Genomic DNA, 17880 nt, shown 5'->3' with positions numbered 1-17880 from the left:
GTGGTGGCGCACAGCAGCGCAGCGAAACAAGAACAGACGAAGAAGAGAGAGAGTGTCGACGAAGAGGAGAGAGAGAGAGAGCGTCGGTGATGAGCGGCGCCGCCGCTCATGGCGGCGGCAGTGGCGGCGGTGGAGGAGCCGGCAGTCGATTACGTTGAAGACGTGAGTTCCGGTAAGATTTGGTTTCAAATTTTCCTTCCATTCTTCTCCTCCTTTGTTTTCTGATGTTGAAGATGCTCAGGTCAGATTTTGGGAGTTTCGGGTCTCATTTTGGGACAAAATTTCTTTGGTTCAAATTTCGTCTCGGTTTTGGGAGCGGCTTGGGTCTTGGCTCAGACTACACGGTCAACGGAAGTCAACTCAGATGTGGTGCGGATTCTCGGTTCAGCAGGGTTGGTTCGGGTCTTGGTCAGCCACGGTTAAACATGCTCAAAGATGGTCAACGTTGACTCGGTCAACTCAACCGGTTGACTCGGTCAACTCAACCGGTTGACTCGGTCAACTCAACCGGTTGACTCGGTCAACTCAGTCAACGTATCGATGCGAGAATTCGGTATATTATTACGACACGTTCATTGTTTATTATATATTTTTTGGTTGTTTACTTACGCGAAATTGAGTTCCCGAACCGATTAAACAAATGAATTATTAGTTAAAAGTATTCGGATTATTTATTAGCTTGTTTACATAAATTGATTATATACATATACATTGATTGAATTTTGAGAATTTTAACGACAATATATGTTGTCGGGGCGTCCAAAAACAGAGGAAACTCTGCCCGTTTTTCGAGAAAATCCGAAAACAAATGTATTTTATATAATAAAGTGAACCTTACGGATTCGAATTAAACTACGAAACAAATTTGTTTATCACGATCGTTTTAAACAAAATGACGATTCGGAATTATTTACGACAATAAATATACTTATTATATTTATTCTAAACTTCGAAACTTCGACGATTCTTTTATAAAAGTAAATATAGATTGTATATTTATTTCAAATATCAAAAATAAATCGGATTTCTTATATATAAATAAATATAATTATATATTTATTTCGAACATTAAACAAAACGACGGTTCTTTTATAAACTTAAATATAGTTTATATGCTATTTCGAATATCAACGACATACATTTGTTTTATGAAAATAGATATAGATTATATATTTATTTCAAACATCGTATAACACGAATTCTTTTACTAAATAGATATGGTTTATCTATTTATGTCAAACCTTCAACAACTTGACGATACTTTTGTAAAATAAATATAACTTTTTATATTTGTTTTCAAACGCCGAAACGGCTTATACATATGCTTTGATAAATATCATACGAAACGCGATATATAATACGAGTTTGTTATATATTATTTTCGTGTAAATATTCTTTTATACACGTATGACTTCTCAGGACGACTAACGGGATTCTACCAAAATATTTATATATTTTTATATAAATATATATATATATATTTTAAAATCTCTTGAGGACTAAGTCTTTCCAAGACTTATTAATCTTACCGACAATAAGCGAGACTTAACGAGTATAACTTAATCATTTTTGTTAAGTTAACAATTCACCGTCGAATCGTTCGGCTAACGATTCGGTAGAGCTCGTGACACGTAGACTAGTTACCGCTTTTATTTAGAAACTTATAAGGTATCCCGTGTTAGGAATATTGTAGAATGCACGCCAGCGAGTCTCATCTTGGAAACGACATCACGAAGTCGTAATTAGCTCGCTTTGCACAAGGCAATTCAGGTGAGTTCATAACCCCACCTTTTTACGGTTTTACATTTTTATAAATGTTTTCGGGGTGGAAAAACATGCATGTTTTGCAGAAGCACACAAAGTTTTCGACTAACAAAGACTGCATATTTTAGACAAAGCACGTTTTGCAAGAACATACAAAGCCTTTGAATGAACGAAAACTCATATTTCTAAATCATATTACGAATGGATTATACTAAATATACCGGTTTTTACAAAACAAATGCGTATTATCGAAATGTGAATGATTTTCATGACTAGGGATGGATCGTCTGGTGATGATATATAGAGACTGGGGAGTTGGCTTTAGAGGCTGGGGAGGTTCAGCCTTAGAGGTTGGGGAGGTTCAGCCTTAGAGGCTGGGGTAAAATACATGTTACAATTATTTCAGACATTTTATACATGGTATGATTAGCTTAAGGAGGGTTTATTACTAGATCATGTGAGGGGTGGGCATAACACTTAAGGCCATTAATCCTCATTGTAGGACCAAGGGACATGAGTGATAGATCTATTTGGGTGTAGCGAGCCCACACCCATGAGGCCGGGGCGGCCCATAGTGGTAACTATGTCTTCATACCGGAGACAAATTTGCTAGGTTTGAGTCTTCCTGCACCTTTTCACACATACCATTGGCTTTGCAACCCATTGGTGATCTCTTTTTCCTTATTGCTACATACCAGAGACATACATACTTATAGAAATACTTGATTTATACAAATTAAATACCATGTTTTTATACAAATTCAAAGCATAGGATTATGCGGGCATAGAGTCAAAGTCAGGGTGGGCATTGACGGTTATACGAACATTACAAATACAAGAGTTTACAAATACATGGTTTTACGAACATAAAGCGTTACAAATACAAAGTTTCCATACAACTTGACAAGAAAATGATCTCTAAATTCGTTTTCTCAATAATGATTCACAAACCGGTTATTCAAAAGATTTATTTCAAATCTTTTACAAACAAACTATGAACTCGCTCAACTTTATGTTGACTTTTTCGCATGTTTCTTTCTCAGGTTACTTTTCAAAGTTATGGCACGGTTGGAATAGGAGAACCATGTGGAGTCGAGTACTTAGTGGCGTTCAATTTTCTAAAAGACTTAGCTTATTTGTTTCCGCTGTGCAATGAAGATACCAGTCCAGTCACGCCAGCTCTGATAATTTCGGGGTGTGAGGATGGGGGTTGAAAGAGAATTTGCCCCGGGAGCAGGGCTGTGGAAGATAGATTCAAGTGAATCCATTGCTTCATAATGTGGTGTCCCTATGGATACAACCTGGTCCTTTTGAGAGGATGCAGGAGGAGTTTTAGGCTCAGGTTAAGATCTTTCTTCCATCTGCTGTGAGAAAGTAGCAGCAGTGGTTATTGGTGACTTTTGTGTTGTCACAGGTATTATCTCTGGGATCTCATCTTCCAGAGGAACCTTTTTTAAGGGTTTGGGGGGCTTTTGAGATTTTTTATTGATTGGCTTTTTGGTGGGTTTTTGTGTGAGTTTCACAGCAGGGGTTGTGCTGCTGTAATCACCAGGAGCAGTGGGCTCAACAGCAGAAGCCTGAGGAGCAGAGGTTGTCTTAGGTAAATTCTGCTCAGGTTCCTCTGTTCGTGTTTTGGAAGGTTTTGACAGTCTTGTGAAAGTTTCAGAAGATAGGCTATTTATATGAATAGGATTTCCTTGGATAAGCACATGTGCATTATCCTTTGAAAATTTCTTTTGTAAATAAAAACTTAAAAACCTTGGAAACAATAAGAATGGTTTTTTATTATCTTTGATATTATTAACGTTTTTGGCCATGTCATTGAAAATCTCCTGGGAGTAGTTAAAATCAACATCAGCCATTATAGCATAACCCAGGTATTCAATTTTCAATGGTATTTCGTTAAAAGCTGTTGTTTTATTTGACACACACATGAGGAGGGTATGGAATAAAAATCTCATAGCAGGTGGAAAACTGCCTTTTTGCAAAGTGTCCTTTTTCATTTGTTCCTCATACCCCCTCTCAATCAAATCAGTTTGGTATTCTTCCTTTGGGAAAGAACTTTTACCTGTAAGATCATTAATTTTAAAAACCTCTTAAATGGTTTGAGGTGTGACAGTAACCGAAATTCCCCTTATGGTTGAAGTAATAGCCAAGGGCTTTTTGTCCTTGACCTCAAGCTTTGCATTTTTCTAGAATTCATGTTGGGTATCCAGGTAGATAGGTGCATTACCAGTCAACAAAGTTTTCTAATTTGAAGACGAGAGAGCATCAATAGCAGAGTGAAAGGTTGTGGTTTGACTTGTTTTATCAAGCGTACACAGGTAGTTATGAGGGGTTTTAAGTGCGAGAGCCATGGTGATTGAGGGTAGTTGCGAGATGAAGAAGACGATGAGTGAATTGACGGAATTTGATGGTAACTGATTTTGAAAGGAATATTGAATTCGGTTTGACAATGAAAACCTTGTTTGGGGTTTTGGTCAGGGTTTAATAAGGGTAAAAAGTAAATGCTGACGTGGCAGCAGTTACAAATATCTGACGGCTAAGTACTGACCACGTGACAACCTCCGATGAATAAGACAGTTGTTTAGGAAACCACTGATGATCAATATAAGTGGTTAACAGTGGTTAAAATGAAAACAGTGGGTGATTTTTAACTATTAGTGGATAGCCAACAATGATTGAAACACTGATTCTGGTCAGTAAGTGGTCAACATGAACAATGTAGAAACAGAGGTTGTCTTTCAGTAGTGGATAACTTTTAACAATCAGATGTTTGAACCAACACAGTGGTTGTAACAGACTTTTAAGGATTAATGAAAACTATCATTTTTAACTATTTTCAAAAGTGTTAAAATATGAGAAGACTTAAACAGATATTGGAGCTTAAACAGATGTTTCGCCTTATATATCAGTTGTTTGGACTTAAACAAATGTTTGACCTTAAACAGATGTTTGGCCATAAACAGATGTTTGGCCATAAACAGATGTTTGGCCTTAAACAAATGTTTGACCTTAAACAGATGTTTGCCCATAAACAGATGTTTGATAGGCCTCATCAGTGATTAGGTACATCAGTGCTTGTCTTTAACATGGCTTCGTCTTCAACAGTAGATAGGCCTCATCAGTCTTTAAGTCCATAAGTCTTTATAAGAAGCAGTGGTTAGTTATAACAGTCCTTAGCATGATCAGCTGTTATAACCACTCCATAACCCTTAGAGAGGAAACAAGTGTCGGTCTACATGGTAAAGAAGATGTTAATTGTAATTATGATAATCTGCTTTTGTTATTTGAGCTTTGAAAATTTGTCCCTTGGGTTTCTTGGTATTTAATTTCACAATTTTCCCATAAAAGTTGGGGTTTGAAAAGGTTTTTGCATTTAAAGACTGCTGTTTTGAAATATACATTAATATGTTTATATTAAATCTACACATTTTGATTGATTAAATATATAAACTCATAGCCACTTCACCTGTTTTTCATCACGTTTTCCTACGAAGATATCATACTTTCAGCAAAGTCGAGTAATATAGTTTATTGAAATGGTGTCATTCACTTCTATATAATCAGATGATTTAAAGCAGCGTTTTGTCAGACAAATCGAGGAACAGGTGTATCAAGATAGGGCTACTCTTCAAGAGCTGAAGAGATGGTTTGATGGATTGCAAATTGGCCTCTTCACGAGACAGCAGGTTTCCAGAGATCTTATGCGGATGCCTTCAATTTCCGTTCAAGAGCTTTGTGTTGTCAGTAATATAGAGTGCGGTGATAGAGACATGGAGTTCATGGCGATGCTGAAGGACAAATATTGAGAGGTTCAGCAATCGATGGAGTTGAAGCTAAAGTTTCTTAAATCTTACAGTTATTGTTAGATTTAAAAGTTTAGTTGTTCAGTATGTTATGTAATTATTGGACTTTTAATGTCATGAATAAATGAATAAATTTTAATCTTATGAATCTATGTTGCGTTTGTAGGAAAAAAAAGGAAAGAGAACGTCAATTTTAAATTTCCAATTGCATATTTTGAATTTCAAAAGTTATTGATATTATAAGTAATTACTGATTTGATTTGAAAGAAAATTGTCATCATGACTTTTCTAATTTTTAATTTAACTTTAATTAAGAGAAAATAACCGTCAATTTGAAATTCCAATTATTCATATTTCAATGTCCAAAGATAAAGAAATTAGCATTAATTACTAATTTGATATGCAAGAAATTGTCATCAACCGTTTTTTTTTATTTTAACTTTATTTTTTATCACCAAAACAATGTTGGAGGAACTTTTATCTCATTGGAATGTAACGATTAGATAAAATGGTAATTTAATTGTAATTCTAGTTTTCATTTGATAATTTCATTCTATCATTAATTAACCACATCAAAAATAAAAATGTGAGCAGTGGCTATTTTTTAGGGAAACCACTGATGGTCAATATCAGTGGATGTCAACAATAAAAATGTGAGCAGTTGCGGTTTTTAAACTATCAGTGGATAACCAACAGTGATTGAAACACTGACGTTTGGTCAGTCAGTGGTCAACATGAAGAATGAAGAAATAGAGGTTGTCTTTCAGCAGTGGATAACTTTTAAACACTGATGTGATAAATACTGTTACATATAAACATTGAAGTGATATGACATCTAATAACCTAACAGAGTATAAAACACTGATGTGATAAATACTGTTACATATAAACACTGTTAACATAAACAAAGGTAGAATATCAGGCCTTAGGTACATAAGTGCTTGTCTTTAACAAGGCTTTGTCTTCAACAGTGGATAGATCTCATCAGTCTTTAAGTCCAATAGTCTTTATAAAGAGCAGTGGTTAGTTATAACAGTCCTTAGCATGATGAACTGTTATAACCACTTCATAACCCTTTGAGAGGAAGCAAGTGTCCATCTATTCAATTGAGAGGAATCATTGCACTACATCCTTGTTGAAAAACAGAATCCACAAATTTAAGGAAAATGGGTTTGAAAGATGATAACCCAACAGTGGAGGATCTCATTCTACAGCTCCGATAAATTCAGGGGTATTCTCAAATAATGGTTCCTAGATGTTTGAAGACCGACAAAGACCAAGAAATGTCCACAGTGCTGCTTCTTTGGACATTTATCAGTCTTCAAACATCTAGGAAGCATTATTTGAAAATAACCCTGAATTTATCGAAGCTGTGATCCTCAACTGTTGGGTTATCATCTTTCAACCCCATTTTCCCGAAATTTATCAATTCTGTTTTTCAGACCTCCCAAAGCCACCTATCCGCCTCCAAAGAGATCGAGACAGCTTGAAGCATAACCTGGACTTGCTGTAATTCCACCAGTTCAGTATTTAGTCCCAATATACCAACTCAATACAAGTAACAAATATTTGGTGTGCTACAACTGTAAATAACTCAGGAAACAGATTTGAAACCATAAATATGGATTATAGAGATCTATCAATGAAACATGGGTGAATAAACCAACAAAACAGATCGTGAAAAGCAAAAACTACAAGCATATCAAAATCAATCTACTCGTAATCACATGGTACACCAATACAATCATCTGAAAAAACAATAACAAATCAAAGACAATTTACCGATACTTACTGAAACCATAACTGGTCAGATTTATGTGCGGCTCTTAACTACATTCTGTAGAATCTGTACATCTAACAAATAATCAAAGAACAAAGAAACAAACCAAAAAACATTCTGTAGAATCTGTACATCTAACAAATAATTAGAATGGCCATTTTTACCTTATTTCACAAATTTCATAATATGAAAATAAGTAAAACATAGAAAAAATGAAACCAAAAAACACCTGATATTTGTCGTTCGAATCTTTGAGTTGGTCCTCATAGTCCTACAACCTTTCGAAGTCGTTGGAGTCGGTCGGTGATGTCAGCAGCCTAATTTACAAACAACAGCAAACAACAATAGCAAGTCACCAAACAATCAATCTCAAAATCATATAGAAGCCCAAAAATAAAACAAACCCTAACCTAAAACTCAAGATGGAAAAATGAAAAAAATATATTTATAACTAACCCTAAACCTCAAATCCATTACAACATAACTATTCAATCGACCTCAAAATCATATAAAAGTATAAAAATAAAATGAAAATTAGATAAGTGAACATCAAAATTGAACAGCAAACCTGACCAAAAATTAACCAAGAGAACAGCAGGCCGCAGAACCGACAACCTCCGATCATCTCCATCGTCAAGTTCCCAGCGGAACCCTAGCCAAAGCACAACCATAGGTAAAGACGCATGAAGATCGAATGAGTGAACAATGAAAACAAAGATTGACACTTATAGAACGGAAGTTATTAATAATCTAACCTTGATTCGGAGCGTTGATCTGAACATCGATCGCAATAGAGCAGAGCGAGAGAGAAAGTGGGGAAGCCCTAAATGAGTAAATGAGAGATGAGATAGATAAAAGAGGGGAGTGGTACCGTTGGGCGGGAAAAGGAAAAAAGGTAGCCCTCATCTACTGACACGTGGCCCAAATAACTTTCATTTATTATATATAATAGATACTTTACAATATTTCTATGTATTGTTAGTTGTACTTTGTGCTTTTTGGTTTTAGAGTAAATTACAAGTTTTGTTTTTTATCTATATACTAAATTTCAGGCGGTGTCCTTTGACTTCAAAATTTACGAGTTTTGTACTTTATGTTTCAAAATATTGCAGGTTGTGTCCTTTGATGCTAACTTAGTTAATTTTTCTTGTTAAATCTAGTCACCCAAGGGTATTTTAGACTTTTTACTCATTTCTTTAATATTATTTAATAAATAAAACAAAATCAGATTTAAAAAATTAACCTAACTCATCCTTTACAGCCTTATCGGACTCGAATCAAATCTCGGGCAATTAACCGGCTTTTCAGTTCCTGCAACTCACAAATCCTATTTTCGAATCAAATCCGTCACAGAACCAACCACTAGCAACTACCGCCCCCACCTATCACCACCAACAACTACGACTCTTTATCATCTGCAATCACATCCATCACCGTCAACATCACCATCCACTACCACTGTATCCACCAGAAGCAACCAACACCACCATCTTCATACGTAAATCGACAAAAGAAAACAGTGAAATCAACAAATCACATAAACCCTCACACAAAACCTGACAAAACTTCATATAGCTAATTATGACACACCCGACACTACTAAACCAGAATTGCAAACGAAACATGAAGAAACTGAGAATTAGATTATAGATCCAAGAAATTGGTGTCAAAAATCAGATACATGGGGCGGCGGTTCTGGGTCAAAAAGGGCGGTTGCTGGATGTGGCGGTGGTGTTGTCTTTTAAGTTTGTTTTGTTCGGGGTTTTGGAGTTGTGGTGCTGGGAGATGGATAGAGAGAGGGTAGGTTAGTCAGGGTGGGCGGTAGAAAGCGGTGGTAGAAAGCAATGGTAGAAGGTGGTGCTTGTGGGTGGTAGATGGTAGTGGCAGGTAGTGTTTTTAGAGAGAGAATGATATAGAGAGAGAGGTGAGGGAGAGTGAGTGAGTGAGTGGAGAAATAACGTTGTATAAATATATATTTAATATTTTATTGAAAGGGTAAAAACACAAATTTTCCCTCATGTGGGGTCTATGTGACTACATTTAACGTTGAAATTTAACTGGGGTTCGTACCAAAAGACACAACGTGCAAGATTTTGAAATATAAAGTATAAAACTTGTCAATTTTGAAGCTAAAGGACACCGCCTGAAATGTGGTATACAGATAAAGGATAAAACTTGTAATTTACACTTGGTTTTATTTGCATTAAGGTTGTATGTCACACCCCGATATTTCCACGTATTACCGGTGGGCCCGGTGGGGAGTATCGTGACGTAGTTGATATCATCATAGTCAAACAACACAATTTAAATGCACAGCGGAAGCAAAAAGATGAATCACATTACAAACCGAATAAAAAGTAATATCAAAGTATCACAGCGGACTGTAATGGATCCACAGGCGGATCGAAAGATAAAAAGGAAAATTGTTCAACAGACTTTAACATCTAAAGCTTGCAAGACTTGATTAATGATGCCAGGAGTAGCCAGCCTATCTCGTCTAGTAGCTGCCCTTAGCCTTTTTGGAAAATACGTCAGTTACACTGGTAAATACAATTAACCGACTCATTTTGAAAAGAGTTTAAGAAAATTGATTTGAATGCACATGGCACAAAAGTTCTTTTATAACTTGGGATAATTATTTATATAAAAACTTGTAAAAGAATTACATGTTCGTTATGCGTTCTGTAGTCCGGGCTGAATACCGGGTTCAAGATTAATAGACACACCACATGATATAGTCCCGCGGCGAGTTATTCTCGAATCCGGCGGTTATACCTTTTTATATATACATGCACTGGCAGGTGTATGCCTACACCCCGTGCTTAAGACGTGGCCATTTTATTATAATGATGCCAAGGATATCCGGGACATGGTCATTAACCCCCCAAAGGGTAAGAAAACAAAACATATTAAACGGGTTATCTCAATGAATTAACCTTCATACGATTAACAATTCAATGCCCGACCAAGCGGTATTTTATATACCGTACCCCAAGCCCGTATAAGGGAAAATAAGTTAAAAGTATTTACCTGAGCAAGTATAAATCACAAACAGCAAGTGCAAGTAGCTTTTACCGGCCTCCTAATCTGGAACGAAGGTTTTTAATAACCTATTAGATTCCTAACGGGTCTTTAATTAAGCCTAGACTTAGACCGGTTAGTTTTAAAAGAAGATACGGTTCAAAACACAAGATTAAGCGAAGACCGGATTAGAATGTGGTTTAGACCCGACAAGCTTGTATACTTGTTTAATATGGGTAAACTAAACACATTTTGGATTTTGAGATAAAAATGATAAGGTTTGACCCGTTTCGGCTAATTTATGCAAACTAGTTACATAAACCGTACCGAACGCGAAAAGTGCATAACGGGTAACCAAATGAATCATGAACAGGTTTCCTAAGTTAATATGCCTTAAATATGTTCTGATATCAGTAGGATACCTTCCATTATGCCCAAAATGAATTTAAACTCAAATTATGCCCCGTAGGGGTATTTTGGTCATTTTAAAGCTTTAAAAGAGTTTAAATATAAATCTGAGTTTCAGGTCTGATATAATCAGTAAAAATACTTACTTTAATAAGTTATATCAGTATGGTATTGCATATATGTGAAATTTATTAATTATAACCAAACTATGCACCGAATGGGCATTTTGGTAATTTCACACAAGCTTTAAAGGTCAAAATTAGAATTCTGAGTTAAAAACTTTTGCCTACTGTTTGAAAATTTACTTAAAACATCAGTAGGTATCAAACCTTATATGTTAAAAATAGTTTTAACGTATACTATGCGTTAAAAACGCGTAAAAATGCGATTTTAAGCGATTTCCGGGCTTTATAAGAAAAGCTGATATTTTTATCATTCCAGAAAGCTTAAAATGTTTTATTTATCATATAAAATCAGTAGCAAAAGGTTTGGTATCAAAATGTTATGTAAAACTCATTTTATAGGCCAAAAGGGCAAAACCGACAATTACCGAATTAAAGCTATAACCCTATGTTATGCTCAGCCTAAAAATAAATAAAAATCTTCAAAAATCCCAAAATATTATTTTACATCAGTAGGTAAAAAGTTTGATATCAAAAATTGGGTTTAGATAGGCTTTATGCTAATTACGTCGTTTATTTAATAAAAAGCTTTCTAATTACGCTATTGAGCATAACTCCTAATCTAGACCTCAAACTGATGTGAAAATTTAGGGACATGTTTATATTTCAGTAATAAAGGTTTCTATTCTTTCACATTTTCAAAAATATCATTTTAAGGTCAAAATGACATATTGGTCAACATTTAGGCATATAACGGAAACATGTATATGAATCGGATAACTAAGGAACCAAGTTGTATAATCACAGAGGGTTATACTAACATGTAACCTGGTCCTAATAAAGCTCTAAGGTATTTCTAAACTATGCTCTAATGGGTCAGAACTGAAAGTGTTGGACCGTGTTCCGACCCTGAATAGTCAGTAGAGAACGTTCATCTTCACGTACGAAGGCGGAATCAACGTAAATGAAGTAACACAACTTTTCCTATTCAATTCCTTTCTTTTTATTGCATTCTGATTGCAAATTGACAGAGTTTTAGTACCAAATGCTCTCAACAGTTTCGCTTCAACGTACATGCATGAATGACAAGGTTTCGCTTATGACTGCGATTTATAGTTCATGTGGTTTCGCTTGAATGACAAGCCAAATGAGCGAAACCTCATTTAACCTTTTAAGCGAAACCTTATGATGACACATAAGCGGAACCTCTAGCTAAGTGTACACATAAGCGAAACTACCAACATATAACCTAACTTTGACTTTCTAGACCCTATGTTGACCAATCTTGACCTAAGATTTGATGTAGACGAAGTCAATAGACATTCCATGCATCAGCAGACTCCCCCTTGGATGTTGACGTAGTCTTCAGCTCTTAAGTCTTCAGTCTTGGTCTTTTCTCCAACTCTCTGTCTTCTCATCACAATCACTTTATATTCACAGGTTTCAGGATCACATCCTGGCTCTAACTTCTATCTTCCCTTTGACTGTTGATCCAGACTCCCCCTTTCATAGACTCCCCCTCTCGATAAGCTAGAATCTAAGAAATCTGGCTCAAGCTTTGACAATTAGCTTCCATTGGGAATAATGAAGTCTAAACCTGTTACTCAAACAATAACATTACAATTCTATCTATTCAACAATAAATCACAAACACAAATTCAATCAGCTTATAAAAATCCACTCAAGTATTCAGGTCCAAATTAATGACCCTGATACTCAATTAATCTACCAAGTTCAACTTAATGACCTTGGTTGATCATTTGATGAATCAAACTGATTTTATAAAAACATTTTCACATTTTCTAAAAACAATGTAACAAGCATCAACTTAATGAACTTGTTTTAACTTTGAAAACATCTCAATCTCTGACAAAGTAAGCTCTCCTCATTCTTCAGCTCAGAATCTCCTGCATCTGCTTCAAATCTTGAGAATCAGACAATCAACTTTCCACTCTGGTTTGTCTAAACTAAAGCAGAATTGAAAAATATTTTTGGATTTTTAATGTGTTCTAAACTAAGAAATGAAATAACAGAAAACTTAAATTGCAGAATATAAAGAAATTGAACTATATATAAACTTATTTTTGGCGAGCGTGTCAGGGAATCATATCAGCTTTTCAGACAAAATTACTAGTACCGTTAAGCTTAATTACATGCTCAGACTTAAACAATTCACCTCGATTCTCGATATACTGATCCATCTTAAATTCTCACACAGATTTCAATCTATTCAGGATACGATTTAGATGTTTTATGAACTTAGCTCAATTCATGTGTCCCACCTCTTGAATATACTCCCGTATCTAGAATCCCAATATTCAGTCTTACAGGTGAGTATACTATAATGATATCTGTGCATAAATTAGGTATGCGAGGGCCGAGGGATCTCAGGTCGATACTTCCGTATACGCAGAGAGATATCAGCTTCGACTTTTCAGTATGTCCCCTTTAGAGGATCTTTTAGCTACAACAGCAGCGACTATCAATTTTATTGTTTCATCTGCATGCTGAGGGTTTATGCTATGTTTCAAGCATTGGGTAAAAGTATTAGCCAAGGACTAGGTCAGAACTTCCGTTCAGCAGAAGTCCCGGAATAATACCCCAGACATCATTGAGTATAAGACCTAGTATATCAGAATACGAGACCTTTCAAACGAGATTTCAGGGTTTACCTATATATCCAAGTAGTGTTCCCCACAAATTTCACAAGTTTGAAATTTTAGGTTAATATCCCGAATAAATCTACTAAATGTGCGAAAACCTATCGACACATCATTAGTGAGACTGTTTAACTCATTTAATCTTTACAATTCTTTAGCATACTGTAATTGTCTAGCCGATGTACTATCATTTTCCCTATATACACAAGCTCTTTTTCAATTTTATCATGTTTTTTGTATTTTTGCCTTTTTTACTGTTTTTGTATTTTTCTGAAAATATATCTATATACAACTAACTATACTCCCCCTAAATACCAAAACACGTAAAAAATCGACAAACCATTGCAGATTGTTTCTCGTCTTCATCCGCAACAATACTGTCATCAACGCTCACAATTCCATCCGACACCGAAAGCAGTTTCATACCATTAAGTTTTAACAAATATTGAAACCGATTTTTATCAAACGCTTTGGTATGCAAATCAGCCTTTTGTTCGTCAGTGTGGATTTTCTCAATTCGTATCAACTTTTTCTCGAAGCAATCGCGAATAAAGTGATGACGAATCTCTATATGTTTAGTTTTAATATGATGTACTGGATTCTTAGTTATATTTATTGCGGCCTCATTATTAACAAACAGAGGTGTGTTAAGAAACTGCAAACCGTAGTCGCGCATCTGTTGCTGTATCCACAGGAGGATCTGAGAACAGCGACTGCTAGCAGAAACATACTCCGCTTCACATGTAGATAACGCCACAGACGTTTGTTTCTTACACTGCCAGGTAACCAATCTTGGTCCAAAGAACTGGAATCCTGCAGTTGTTGATTTGGTATTGACTTTGCAGCATCCAAAATCCGAATCGGAATACCCTTCGAGCATAAAATCACCTTTTCTATGATACCACAACCCCAATGTGGGTGTTCCTTTCAAGTAACGTAATATCCTCTTGACAATGATCATGTGCGAAGCTCTCGGGTTAGATTGATATCTTGCTGCGAGGCACGTTGGGTACATGATATCAGGACGTGAAGCAGTTAGATACATCAAAGAACCTATCATGGAACAGTAGAACATTTCATCAGCCCTGTCTCCGGTGAGATCTGGGTGAATCCCATGATTAGTCGCAAGTGGGGTAGCAGCAGGAGTAGAACTTGACATTCCAAATTTCTCAAGAATATCATGCACGTACTTCGTCTGGTGAATGAAAATTCCCTCAGGTAGTTGTTCAACTTGTAGACCCAGAAAGAACTTCATCTCCCCCATTGATGACATTTCGAATTTTTGCTTCATCACCTGTTCGAAATCTTTGCACAATTTCTCATTCGTTGACCCAAAAATTATATCGTCTACATAAATCTGAACGATCAGAAGATGTCCGTCGACCTCTTTAGTGAAGAGAGTGGCATCCACGTTTCCACGTATGAACTTGTTAGCGAGTAAGTGTTGAGACAAAGTCTCGTACCAGGCTCTCGGTGCCTGATGTAGACCATACAACGCTTTGTCCAGCAGATAAACTTTGTTCTTGTGGATTGGGTCAGTAAAGCCCGGCGGCTGACCGACATAAACCTCCTCTTTGACCTTCCCATAAAGAAACGCCGATTTAACATCCAACTGATAAACTTTGAAGTTCTTCCAAGACGCAAATGCTAAGAAAATTCTGATTGCCTCTAGTCGTGCTACAGGAGCATAGACTTCTGTAAAATCAATCCCCTCCTGTTGACTAAAGCCCTGAACAACGAGTCGAGCTTTGTTCCTTACAACCACTCCTCTGTCGTCTCTCTTACACTTGAATACCCATTTCGTATTGATTTTCCTTTGACCATCCGGTAAATCCACTAACTTCCACACTCCTAATTTTTCAAACTGACTTAACTCTTCTTGCATTGCAATGACCCAAGAGTCTTCAGTAAGCGCCTCTTTGTAAGTTCTCGGTTCAACCTACGAGATAAAACAACTTAATGAAAATTCAGTTTGTAAAGGTGCTACTGTAGAATAAAAACATGTTAAGCACTGATCTATTTGACGTCTTGTGCGAACGCCTGAATGCAGTTCTCGTATGATCAACTCCTCTGGATGATAAGAAAGAGTTCGCGACATCTCTTCGCTTGGAACATCTATATTTCCCTCCAGATTAGTAACATTCTGTTCTACATCTTGTTCACCAACTTGGTTTGTTTGACTTGATAACTGGATCTGCTCCCCCTCAGAGTCTGAATCACCATGATAAAAAACTGGCATGTTTTCAGCTTCTTGATTATTATTCACCTCCGACTGATTACCAGGAGCAACTTCATCATCGTGTTCACCAGCATTGCTAGGACCTGCTTCATCATCATTTGAAGTTTCCCGAAGTCTTCTAGAATACTCCGCTGGGAACCTGAGCTGCGACTCATACTCTCGCAAAATATCCAGCTCATCAAAGAAATCTTCATCATCCTCTGATTCTTCTCTCATGTCAAACGAATCTCAAAGTTTGTCATAATGATAACGCCATGAATCACCAGGATTCTGTGGCGGCATAGTGTAACCTTGACATTCAACATTCGCTGCTTCAATAATCCGCTTTTCACTTGGAACGAAGACACGTAGCAATGGATTGGCATAACCAACAAATATTCCCTCGATGCTCTTCGGACCAAACTTTCCATGAGGCTCTATAACTGTACAGGGTGACCCGAACGGTTCCAGATACTTCAAATTCGGCTTGCGGTTATTGATTAACTCAAAACACGTCTTGTTGAACTTCTTGACAGTAAGAACCCTGTTGAGTGTATAGCATGCAGCAGAAACAGCTTCAGCCCATAAATTAATTGGTAATTTTGAATCTGCGAGCACAGTTCTACCCGTCTCGATTTGCGTCCGATTTTTGCGTTCTGCGACTCCATTCTGTTGTGGAGTGTACGGAGCACTAAACCCATGCAATATACCTCGTTCATCACAAAATTCTTCCATCTTACTGTTTTTGAATTCAGTACCATTATCACTTCTAATTCTGCTGATAGGCCTTTCGTACAGATTCTCAATTCTTTTGAACAACGCCATTAAACTGTCAAACGTTTCGTCTTTCGTTTTCAAAAATGAAACCCACGAAAATCTGGAATAATCATCAGTCACGACCAAACAATAGTAATCTCCTGTTATACTCTTAACATTCACTGGACCAAACAAATCCATGTGAAGTCTTTCCAAAGGTCTCGAAACTGAATTGACTTTTTCTTCTGTTTGCCTTTGGCACAGCTTATGCACTCCCCTTCCAGATGAAAACCTTTGACATGAACTCCTGTCACCAAATCATTATGCACCAAGTGATTCATCTTCCTTAGGTGAATATGCCCCATCTTTCGGTGCCATAATCTTGATTCTTTCTCAGTTGCTCTGGACACAAAACAATGAGCCTGACCCGTGGTTGTAGTAGCTACGCTCATGTCCAACACGTACAGATCATTGACTCTTGGTGCCCTCATGATGATCCATTCCTCAGGTATCACAAATCCCGGTTTCAAGATCAAACATTCTTTGTCAGTGAAATGAGTAGTATACATCCTATCACAGATCTGGGAGATACTCAGCAGGTTGTTCTCCAGCTCAGCGATGTAGTTAACTCTCTCAAATGTTACGATCCCATTGGATAATGTTCCTTCACCTATAATCTTTCCTCCTTGATTACCCGCAAAACCTACGTAACCACCATTGATATTTCTCACATCATACAGTAACGCAGTCTTCCCTGTCATATGTCTCGAAGCTCCACTATCCATGATCCATCTGGATACAAGTTTTGGAAGATCCTGCACATAACAAACTATGACTTAAACAACTTCAAGAAAGATGCCGATTCATGCTTCGCGATCCAGGAAGCTCCGGCAATTCAAACTGTTTAGTCAAACATGGAGTCCATCCAGGCCTCATCAGCCTTAGGTGTAACCTTGACTCTTGCAATTTGAATTTTGAAATTTTCAGCCTTGAGAGGTGGAAAATTTGCATCATAATCAACCGTAATTGATTCTTCAGCCTTTTTCACTTCAGAAGTTGAAATTTTCTTTTCAATTTTCGGTTTCCAAACTTGTTGAGATAATGCAACCCTTTTGTAAAATTTGTCGTTTTTAGTTACCAACTTCTTTACGGGTTCATTTTTCACTTTAATGTTATCATTTTTCACACTCTTTTTCTCAACAACGATTGGTGCTTTCACTTTCACCTCAACTTTCTTCTGTTGAGTCTTCACAGTTTCAATCTTAGGCTTCTCGTTGGTACACTGTCGTGCAATGTGACCAACTTGATTACATCTGAAGCATGTTCGAGTATCAGCCACTCG

This window comes from Helianthus annuus, chromosome 6, assembly GCF_002127325.2.
Source record: "Helianthus annuus cultivar XRQ/B chromosome 6, HanXRQr2.0-SUNRISE, whole genome shotgun sequence".
Classification (NCBI taxonomy): Eukaryota; Viridiplantae; Streptophyta; class Magnoliopsida; order Asterales; family Asteraceae; genus Helianthus; species Helianthus annuus.
Note: the sequence above shows the minus strand (reverse complement) of the source record.